Here is a 12,155-nt window from a genome sequence, read left to right on the forward strand (position 1 = left end):
ATGCATTTCAATTTTACATTTATTTTGAACCCAAGATCTATTCTTATTCTTTTTACAGTCAGTGTTGCTTTATATTTACTATTTCCTTTGAGCTTCGTTCTCTCTGCATTTCCATATCACTTTTGCCTGAAGAATGCCTTTGGTACAGCGAATTTTTTAATACAGACATCTGTGCTGTGCGTTCTCTCAGAAGCTACTTAACTGAAAATATCTGGATTTGCCTCACTTTAGAAGGATATTAGTACTGGACATAGAATTCTAGGTTGATTTTTTCTTTGTTTTCTTTTTTTATTGTTGTGGTTTGTTTTTTCGTCCTATTGACACTTTAAAGTTATCATTCATTTTTTCCCAGCATCCATCATTTCTGTTGAGAAGTTAGCCATCAATCTTATAGCTGCTTCTTTAAATGTAATATGACTTTTCTCCTGGGTGTTTTTAAGATTTTTAATTTATCTTTGATTTTCAACAATAGTATGCAATATACCTAGGACATTTTTCTTTATATTTATTCTACTGGAGATTTACAAAATCTATTGAAATTTGGTGTTGAAATCTTTCACAAATTTTGGAAAATTCTTGAGCATTATCTTTTTTTAAAGTTTTCATTAAATTTTTAAGATTCTTTAGTTCCACATGCCATTTTAAGAAATAACATGGAGAAATCCCATGTATCTTTTACCCAGTATCCCCCACTGGTAACATCTTGCAAAATCATAGTTTTGTTGTTGTGATATGCAGTATCACAAGCAGGATATTGACATTCATACAGTCAAAATATAGAACGTTTCAGTTACCACCAGAATCTCTCACGTTGCTCTTTTATACCCACACTTGCTTCCTTCCTTTAATTGCTCATTCCTTAACCCTGTCAACCACTAACATGGTCTCCATTTCTATAATTTTGTCATCTTAAGAAAGTCATCTAAACAGAATTATTCAGTTTGTGGCCTTTTGGGACTGACTTTTTCCCCTGGAGTTTTGTCCAGGTTGATGCATGTATGTATCAATAGTTTGTTCTCTTTTGATGCTGAGTAGAGAATGGATGTACCAGAGTTTGTTTAATCATTCACCTATCAGAGGACACCTGGATTATTTACAAGTTTTGGCTATTATGATTAAAGGTGGTATAAACATCCATGTACAGGTTTTGTGTGAACATGACTTAATTTCTTTGGGATAAATGCCAAGAAGTGTAATTGTTGGGCCATATGGTAGTTCCATGTTAAGTTTTAAGACAACTACTTGTTTCCAGAGTGACTGTGCCATTTTTAATTCCTACCAGCAATATTTAGGTCCAGTTTCTTCACATCCTTACCAGAATTTGGTGTTCTCGCTATTTTTATTTTAGTTATTCTGATGGGTTTATAGTGATATCTCATTGCGGTTTTAATTTGCATTTCTCCAACAGCTGATGCTACTGAACATCTTTTCATGTGCTTATTTGCCATATGTCTTTGGTAAAATATCTCTGCATGTCTTTTGCCCATTTTCTAATAGGAATGTTTATTTTCTTTCTCTGTTGAGTTTTGAGAGTTTTTAATTATATCCTAGCACTTTTTCAGATAAGTGGTGTGCAAAAATATTCTCTCACTCTATAACTTGCCTTTCCATCCTCTTAACAGGATCTTCCACAAAGCAAAAATTTTTAATTCTAATGAAGTGCAATGTATCACTTCTTTCCTTCCATGGATGGTGCTTTTGGTGACGAGTCTCAGAAGTCTTTGCCTAGCTCTAGATCTCAGAGATTTTCTCTTTTTTCCTCTGGAATTTTCATAATATATGTTTTACATTTTAATCTGTGTTCCATTTTGAATTAAGTTTTATTTAATGTGTCTGAGGCTCCATTTTCGCTTGTGGATGTACAATTACTTCTGCTGAATTGCTTTTGAACCACTGTCAAAAATCAGTTAGACATGTTTGTGTTTGTTTTTGACATTTCTGTTCTGTTTTATTGATTTATCTCTCTCTCCCTCTGCCAATACCACACATTCTTGATTACTGTAGCTACGTAATAAGTTCTGAAATCTAATAGATTCATCCCTCCCAATATATTCTTTTTCAAAACAGTTTTAGCTAGTCCTTTGCCTTTCCAAACAATCTTGTTTCTATCTACAAAAATTCTTGCTGGGATTTTGGCAGGAATTACATTACACAGGTGTATCAATTTTGGGAGAATTGATATCTTTAGTGTTTAGAGGCTTCCAATCCATGAACACAATCTATCAATTTATTTAGATCTTCTTTGATTTCTTTCCTCAGCATTGTTTAGTTTTCAGCATACAAGTCCTACACGTTTTGTTATATTGATACCTAAATGGGATTTGTTTTGAACAATTATAAATGGCAGTATATTTTTAATTTTAGTGTCTATGTATTAATTGCTAGCATATGGAAATACAATTGATTTTTATATATTTATCTAGTATCCTTTGATCTTGCTGAATTCACTTGTTAGTTTTAAGAGATTTTTTGGTAGAACCCTTGTGATTTTCTACATAGACAATTACATCATCTGCAAATAGGCACAGTCTTATTTCTATCTTTCTGATTGTTCACTTTTATTTCCTATGCTTGTGTTATTGTAATGGCTAGAGCTTCCAGCATTATGTTAAATAAGCATGTGAGAAAAGATGCCCTTACCTTCTTCCTGATCTTAGAGGGAAACCATTTAGTCTCTCATAATTAAGTATAATGGCAGCTTTTTGTAGATACTCTGTATCAAGTTAACGCTGTCCCCCACTATTCCTACTTTTCTGAGAGTTTTTATCCTGAATAGGTGTTGAATTTATCTATTGATATGTGATTTTTCTTCTTAAGCCTATTAATATACAGATTACATTGATTGATTTCCAAATATGAAAACAGCCTTGAATCCCTGGAATAAACCTCACTTTGTTGTGGTTTATAATTCTTTATACGTATACATCTGACATCTGTTTGCTGTTGTTTTGTTAAGTATTTTTTGCATCTGTATTCATAAGGCATATTGGTCTCTAGTTTTTTCTTTCTTTCTTCTATACTATCTTCATTAAGTTTTGATATAAAGATAATAATAATTTCATAAAATGGATTGAGAAGTGTTCCATCCTTTTATATTTTCTGTAAAAGAATGTTATGGACTAGGTTGTGACACCCGCCCCAGCTCCGAAATTCATATGATGAAGTCCTAACCCCTAGTAGCTCAGAGTGTGCCTATATTTGGAGATAAAACCTTTAAAGAGGTAATTAAGGTTAAATAAGGTCACATGAGTGGGCCTTACTCCAATATGACAGGAGTCCTTTTAAGAAGAGGAAATTTGGATGCTCAAAGAGCCGTACCAGGGTTGTGCATACACAGAGAAAAGACCATGTGAGGTGAGAAGACAGCCATCTGCAATCCTACCAACACCTTGATCGTGGATGTTTAGCCTCCAGAACTGTAATAAAATTCATTTCTGTTTTTAAGCCACACAGTCAGTGATGTTTGTTATTGCAGCCCTAGCAAACTAATATAGAGAATGTGTATTATTGATTTTAATTCTTCTTTAAACATTTGGTAGAATTCTCCAGTGAAACCATCTGGGTCTGGAGGTTTCTTATTTTGCAAGTTTTCAGATTATGAATTCAATTTCCTTAATAGTTATAGGATTATGCAAATTATCTATTTCATATTGTGTGAATTGTAGGAGTTCATAGTTTTTGAGATATGAACCACTTGATTCATTTCATCCAAGTTGTAAAATTTAGGTGTATAGAGCTGTTTATGTGTTTCCTTGTCATTCATTTGATGTCAACAGGGTCTGTAGTGATACTCCCTGTTTCATTTGTGATATTGGTAATTTGTGTCTTCTTTTTTCTTTATCGGTTTTGCTAGAAGTTTACTAATTTTGATGTCATTTTTAGAGAACCAGCTCTTATTTCATTCATTTTCTTTATTGCTTTTCTGTGTTCAATACCATTGATTTCTACCATTTTTTTTGTCCTTCCACTTGCTTTGCACTTATTTAGCTCTTATTTTTCTAGTTTTTTGAGTGGGGAGGGGAGCTAATATTATTCTTCGAGAGCTTTTCTCTCTTCTAATATATGCGTGGAGTGCAATTACTTTCCCTCTTAGCACTGCATTAGGCTTGTCCCACAAATTTGAATATGTTCCATTCTGATTTTCATACAGTTCACTGTACTTTTTAGAAAATTTCCCTTGATACTTACTCTTTGACCCATGGATTGTTTAGAAATGTGTTGTTAATTTTACAAGTGTTTCAGATTTTCCTGTCTTTTTCTTATTGAATTCTAGTTTGATTTCATTGTGGTTGAAGAGCGTATTCTGTATGATTTCAATTCTTTCAAATTTGTTGAGGTTTGTGTTATGGCCCAGAATACGGTCTATCACATATGTTCCATGGGTACTTAGAAAAGAAAGTGTATTCTGTGATTGTCGGGTGAAGTGCTCTATAAATGTCCATTAAATCCTGTTGGTCGATGATGATGTTGAGTCCTCTCCTTACTGATTTTCTGTTTAGTTGTTCTATCAATTTTTGAGGGAGAAGTGGTCAAATCTCCAGCCGTAACTGTAGATTTTTCTACTTTTTTCTAACTGTTTTTTCTCCACATATTTTGAGGCTCTGTTTTTTGATCGATGTACATTTAGGTGGATTATTTATTTTATCCTTGTATAACATCCTTCTATGTCTCTATTTTCTTTACCATGAAGTCTACATTATTTGAAATTAATATAGCCACTCCTGCTTTCCCTTTATTAGTGTTTCATTTTATATGATTTTCCATCCTTTTACTTCCAACCTGCCTAAATTGTTATATTTGAAATGAGTTACTTGCAGACAACACACACTTGAGTCATGTTTTTTAATCCGCTCTGCCAGTCTCTGAATTCTAACTGGTGTAGCTAACCCACTTGCATTTAATGTAGTTGTTGACAAGTTAGGGTTTATAGGAAGCCACTATTAAGAGGCAAGAAAAATACAAGATGATAGTGTTTATCCCTGTAACAAAGTAGAGGAAAGTATAAATAGCAGTAGGTGTTTGAAAGCTTCAAAAGCTGAGAAATGGTAAGGTCATTGGAGACTTGCATGGAAGTAATTGCAGCAAGTTTAGGAATAAACACGAGGTAAGATAACTAGGAAGGTCAAGTCAAAACTGAGGTATACTTTCAAGAAGATTGGATTAAAAGGAGTGAAAGCAAGATGGTGATACTTTTGCGAAGACAAATTGTCAAGGAAAGAGTTTTTGTTATTTTTTTAACATAGACACAATCTTAAAATATTTACATATGGAGCCAAAAGAGCCATTAGCAATGAGAATGAAAATATGTGAGCTGAAAAAAATGACAGAAAAAAGATTCAGGACACAGGCGAAAGAAACAGTCTTGCCTTTTGAGAGCTGCTTGGTGTACAGAAGGTCCATCTACAGGAGGATACGTCAGATCAAAATGTTTTGAATTGGTGTTCTACCAATATCACTATCTGTTTTCTTCAGTCGTGTCTGAATCAGATCTGTATTTCTCTATTATCATGTCACTTCAATTAGCGAACCTATGAATTGAGCATATTTAATATTAGCTGCTGTTTCTGAGCCTCCAGGTGGCAGTGGCTTTATTGTAGTGGGTTTTGTAACACCAAGAGTCGTGGAATCCAATGTAAGAAATCATAACATCATTCTTACACTGCTTTGAGCATCACAAACGTGTATGCTCAACACCCGTTTCTCCATATGCTGTGCACAATATCCTGAGTTCATCTGATACTGACACACATACTAAGATATACATACATAGATATAGTAAGATACAGTAAGATAATATGACCTAAAATGCACCTAAGTGAATTAACTTCGAGTTGTTTTAATTTAGAAGAAAAATGGTTGTTTGTCATAGGTCACCCTGGAGGCAGGAGTGAGTTAGATTATAGTTTTACAACTTCACTACTAAAGTGCTATAACAGCAGAAAAGCTCAGTACATGATGTCTATATTAAACGCTTTCTGATTTATAAAACTGAAAACCTTCCTGACAGTTAATCTTCCATTGTGACCAGCAATTGCTTAAAAGCAAATAAAGGCACATTCACAATTGTTTTAGACCTTAAAACATGGTTCATGTTATTCAGGCATATATGGGACTAATATTAACCCCAAACTTAGTTTATTACAGAGTCCTGATGAGTTTTGATGTCATACAGAAGAGTTAAAATCATGTCTCTTGATTTACATGCTTTAGAACATTGAGGAAATTGAATCAGCCTTTAGTCTCAGTTTCCTTTACCGTAACGTGGCGGGCAAGTAATAGTCCACAGAGTTGTTGAAATTATTAAATTAAAAAATATAAATAAGGCATCTTTCACACTGTGTGACACAGTGTCATTGCTCAATAAGTGGTTTTTTCTTTTGCTTGTCACTCAGTTGTGGGAAATACGCTCTATGTAAAAGTTGAGAAGTGATGCATCTCCTGTGCACCATTTGCACGGGTTGGCTGTCCTCCAGCAATAGGGTTACCTGGAAACTAAATGAGCAATTACAGATCTCTTAGACAACCTAGAATGAGAACAGGAAAATCTGTTCCTCAACTGGATTCTCTCTGTAGCAGCCTGACATATTCTTTACCACATTAAAAATATACATATAAAAGTGTTAGGAATGGTGCTTTTAATTGGTCCTCTGCTAGATAGGCTATTTATAGAGTATGCTTGACAGTCGTATCCTCCACCTATCTTTGTCTTAATTTCATGAGCACACCTTCTGATAACATTTGACTTTCAGTTTCATTCAGTCATTCATCCATTCATTCTTCTACTCATGAATTCAAAAAGTACTTACTAAATGTCTATTTCCAGCACTGTGGAAGCAAGATGGACTATTTCTGGCATCAACACACTCAAAGATGAGAATGAGAAAGTAGATAATTAAAGAAGTAATAATATAGGATTGAAAATTTCTATCATGGCAGTTCCCCAGGGATTCTCTGGAGGACCTATATATGAGCAAGATATTTTATTGACATAAAAGTATCTCATAAAATCAGAAATGTGGCATTATAATAGGTTTATTGAGATATAATGTACATATCAAAAATCACCCTTTTAAAGTCTTCAATTTAGTGGTTTTTCTTATATTCAGAGTTCTGCAATCATCATCAGTATCTAATTTTGAACATTTTAGCTCTCCGAAAAGAAAACTATACCCATTAGCAGTCACACTACATTCTCTCCTACATCCCGGCTTACAACTACTAATCTATTTTGTGTCCATATACATTTTCCTGTTCTGCATATTTTATATAAAAGGAATCATACAATATGTAGCATTTTGTCACTGGCTTCTTTCACCAAATGTAATATTTTTATGGTTCATTGATGTCATATCTGTATCAGTAATTAATTCTTTTGATTGCTGAATAATATTCCATTTTATGGATACACCACATTTTGTCCATTCCTCACTTGATTGACATTTGCGTTGTTTCTACTTTGGAATGTTATTAATACTGCTGCTAAGAATGTTCATGTGTAAGTTTATGTGTGAACGTGTATTTACTTTTCTCATGGGTGTATTTACTTTTCACCTTGGACTGAAATTGTAGATTGTATAGTAACTATATATTTAGCATTTTACAGAGCCGTCAGTATGTTTTCCTAAGCAGTCGTATCCTTTTACAGTCCCACCAGCAATATATGAGGGTTCCAATTTCTCCAAATTTTCACTAGCACTTTTTATTTTCTGTTTTTGTTTGGTTGTTGTTGTTTAGCCATCTCAGTGAGTATGAGGTGGTATCACAGTTTGATTTTGATTTTCCAAATGGCTAATCATGTTTAGTATCATTTCATGTGCTTTTTGGTCATTTATATATCTTCTTTGGAAAAATGTCTACTCAAATCTTTTTCTCACTTTTAAATTGGGTTATTCATCTTCTTATTGACTTGTCTGCGTTCCTCATGTATTCTAGATATGTTTGGTGTCATATCTGAGAAGGTCCTGACTAATCCAAAATCATAAAGATTTTCTTCTAGGAGTTTTGTGGTTTTAAATCTTACAATTAGATATATGATCTATTTTTATTTCATTTTCTTTTTGGGGTATAAGATAGAGCGTCAACTTCATTCTTTTGCATGTGGATATCCAGTTGTCCCAGCACCATTTGTTGAGAAAACTACCCTTTCCCCCATTGAATTGACCTGACACTTTTCTTAAAGGTCAACTGACCATGAATGGTAAGGGTTTATTTCTGGACTTTCAATTCTATTCCAGTTATTTGTGTTTATCCTTATCTCAGTACCATATCACTTTGAGGTAAGTTTTGAAATCAGTAAGTGTGAGTCTTCCAGCATTGTTCTTGTTTTGCAAGACTGTTTCAGTTCTTCTGGACCCTTGGCATTTCTACTTGATTTTAGGAAAAGCTTGCCAGTTTTGTCCCTAAAAAAATGTAGGTTGGCTTTTTATAGAGATTTTGTTAAATCTGTAGATCAAGTTGGGGAGTATTGCCATCTTAACCATATTTAGTCTTCTGATGCATGAACATCGGATGTCATTCCATTTGTTAGATCATCTTTAATTACTTTCAACAGTGTTCACCATTTTCAAAGTACAAGTTTTGCACTTTTAAGTTTATTTCAAATTATTTTGTTGTTTTTGATACTATTTTAATGCAATTGCTTTCCTAATTTTGTTTTCTGATTGATCATTCCTAGTGTATAGAAATATAATTGATTTTTGTGTATTGATCTTGGATCCTTTAACCTAATAAAAGTTATTCGAACTTTCATTTATTGATTCTATTAGGGTTTTTTTTTTCAGATTCTTTAGGATTTTCTATATATAAGAACATGTCATCTGTCATCTGTGAGTAGAGATAGTTTGACTTCTTTTCTAAACTGGAAGCCTTTATTTGTTTTCTGGCCTAAGTTCCCCATATAAAACTGCCAGTAGTACAATAGTCAGTAGATGATGTATGGGCATTCTTGTCTTTTTCTTGACCATAGGAGAAGATATTCAGTCTTTCACCATTAAGTATAATGTTATCTGTGGAGACTTTTGTGGATAGCCTTTACCAAATTGATGAATTTCCTTCCTACCCCTATTCTGTTGAGCGTTTTTACATTAAGGATGTTGTTTTTTGTCAAATACTTTTCTTGCATCCGTCATTTTGCTATAATTTTTCTAAATGTTTTGTCTTTTTGTTCCTCCGTTCTATCATTATTGCTTTCTTCTTCATTAAATAGATATTATCTAGTGTGTTATTTTAATCCTCTTGTTATTTCATTTATGTATTTTTCAGTTATTTTGTTAGTGGCTACACTGGCATTTACAATTAATTTTTTTCTTTAGCGTAATCTAATCTGGATTAATGCTAACTTTATATTATACAAAACCTTTATTCCAATAAAGCTCTGTTCTTCCTCCCTACTTTGTGCTCTTATCATCATGCAAATGACATTTCCCTACATCATAAATCTATCAAATCAATTTTTAATAATTCTTTTTTTAGTGCAGTTATTTTTAATCTGTGCAAAGAAAAATGTTACAAACAAAAATACATTTTATGACAATTCATATTTATCTATATAGTTACCTTTGTTGATACTCTTTATTTCTTCATTTGGATTTGATTTATTGTCCAGTGTTCTTTCATTTCAATCAAAAAGATACTCTTTAAGGGGCTGGCCCCGTGGCCGACTGGTTAAGTTCGCACGCTCCGCTGCAGGCAGCCCAGTGTTTCGTTGGTTCGAATCCTGGGCGCGGACATGGCACTGCTCATCAGACCACACTGAGGCAGCGTCCCACATGCCGCAACTAGAAGGACCCACAACGAAGAATATACAACTATGTACTGGGGGGCTCTGGGGAGAAAAAGGAGAAAAATAAAATCTTTAAAAAAAAAAAAAGATACTCTTTAAAGCAAGTCTGCTAGCAAACAAACACAATCCCAAAACTCTCAGTTTTTGCTCACCTGAGAATGTCTTAACTTCCTCATTTTTGAAGGACAGTTTTACTGGATATAGAATTCTTGGTTGACAGTCTTCTTTCAACACTTTGAATATGTCTTCCTCTGGCCTCCATGACTTCTGAGGATAAGTCAGCTGTTAATGTTTTTGAGGATTCCTTGTATTTGATGAGACTTTTTCTCACTTTTTTCAAATTTCTCCCTTTGGCTTTCAAAAATTTGACTATGATGTGTCTAGGTGCAGATATCTGAGTTTACCCTGCTTGGAGTTTGCCACACTTCTTGGATATTTAGATTATTTTCCTTCAAAGTTTGGAATTTTTGTCCATTATTTCTTCGAATATTATTTCTACCCATTTCTGACTCTGCTCTCATTCTGTGGTTCCTATTATGCACACATTGATATGCTTTGTGGTCTCCCATAGGTCTCTGAGGCTTAGTCCATTTTTACTTATTCTTCTCCTTTGTGTTCTTCAGACTGAATAATCTCAACTGACCTGTCTTCAGTTTACTTGATTCTTTCTTCCACCACTTAAAATCTATGGTTGAGCCCCTCTAGTGAATTTTTTATTTGTTATTGTACTTTCAACTTCAGAATTTCTATTTGGTTCTTTTTTACAATTTCTATCGCATTATTAATAGTCTCTGGTCTGACATCATTCTCATATATCCATTTAATTTTTTAAGCTCAGTTTCTTTTAGTTCTTTGAACAGACTTATAATAGCTGATTTAAAATCTCTGTTTACCTTTATTTAGGAAATCCAACATCTGGACCTTCATTGAATTTTTTTCATATTGAATGCTTGTTATTTCCTTATGGGCCACACTTTCCTGTTTTATTCCATATCATAATTTTTTTGTTGAGAACTGGACATTTTAAGGAATATACTATGGTAACTCTGGGAATCAAATTTCCCTTCCCCAGAGTTTGTTGTTGTTGCTATTTGTCATTGCTGTTGTCACTCCTGCTGCTGTTTGTTTGTTTGTTTTCTGATTTTCCTGGACTAATTCTGTAAAGTTTGCATTCTTTGTCATGTGCAGCCACTGAAGCCTCTGCTCAGTTAGTGGTCATATAATGATTTGACAGAGATTTCTTTAAATGTCTTGAACCAATGAACCATAATTGCCAAGGGATTCTGTGTGTGTGTTGAGCGTGCATTCAACAATCTGGCAGTTTACCAGTCATCCTTACCTTCACTTCCTGCTTTTGCAAAGCATCAAGAGAAGACCGAGTTAAGAGACTGGAGCCTTGTCATGTCTCCTGGGTATGTGCACAGCCCTGCACATAGGTGTGGCCTTCTAGATTCCCAATACAATATCAGAAATTTTTAAGGACCCTCCAAAGATACCTCATTTCACATTTTTTCCCTTTAAGTTTTTTGTCAGTCTCTTGCTAGCCCTGACAGTTATCATCACTTCAGGCAACTATGATGTTAAGCAATTGCCATGGATTGTTTTAGACAAATGTTCTGGAGATAGGCTTTCTCACACTGATTAAACCATGAGTTATGTCAAATAAAGACAAGCCCTGAGTATGGGACTTTTCCAAAGAATTGTCCAACAGGGCAAATAGTGACAATTCTCTGGGATTGAACTTTTAGGGGAGCTTCAAATCCATTCTGTTGCCTTCAGTGTCTGATAGTAACTGGTTCTCACAATTACTGTGGTTTCAAGGGTGTCAGTTTTCCAGCTTTGTGAGGACTGTAGAGAGGAGAATGGGAATAGGGCAAGTTGAAATGCCGCAAAGCTTGATGTTCCTACAGAAATTCAGCCATTTTCCTTAATGGATACCCCTTAGATTACTGTAAGATTTAGTTAATTTTCAGAGTTCTGTAAAACTTGGTTTTTAACAAATTTTGCTTTCACAGAGGAGCATATTTTCATACGTCCTTACTCTGCCATTCCAGAACTACTTCTCCACAAATGTGAATTTTTTAAATAAATTGTGCTCTCTTATACAATGTGACCGTGATGTAGATAAGCATGCATAAATAGAGGTAGTTATATTGTTGGTGAGATCTTTGCATGCATGTGAATAATCTTCCCTGCATTTTTCTTGGGAAAGTGCAATGTTGACACTTACGTAAAACAGCTTGTCTTTCGTCTGTTTCTATTCTTCTAGAACGTAGTTGTCTCTTTCAAAGCTCACACTCTGTTTTCACACTGATGGAGGATCAAATGATGTTATTTTTTTCAGTTACAGCAAGAAGAGATTCATCTTTTAACT

At 34.1% G+C, this 12,155-nt stretch overlaps 1 protein-coding gene across 1 annotated transcript in view; it reads left to right on the forward strand.

Annotated features, from left to right (window-relative positions):
- Window positions 1–12,155, forward strand: part of CCDC178 (coiled-coil domain containing 178) — a 351,357-nt gene that overhangs the window by 271,795 nt on the left and 67,407 nt on the right. The gene's annotated exons all lie outside the window — the stretch shown is intronic.

This window comes from Equus asinus, chromosome 7 (assembly GCF_041296235.1).
Source record: "Equus asinus isolate D_3611 breed Donkey chromosome 7, EquAss-T2T_v2, whole genome shotgun sequence".
Classification (NCBI taxonomy): Eukaryota; Metazoa; Chordata; class Mammalia; order Perissodactyla; family Equidae; genus Equus; species Equus asinus.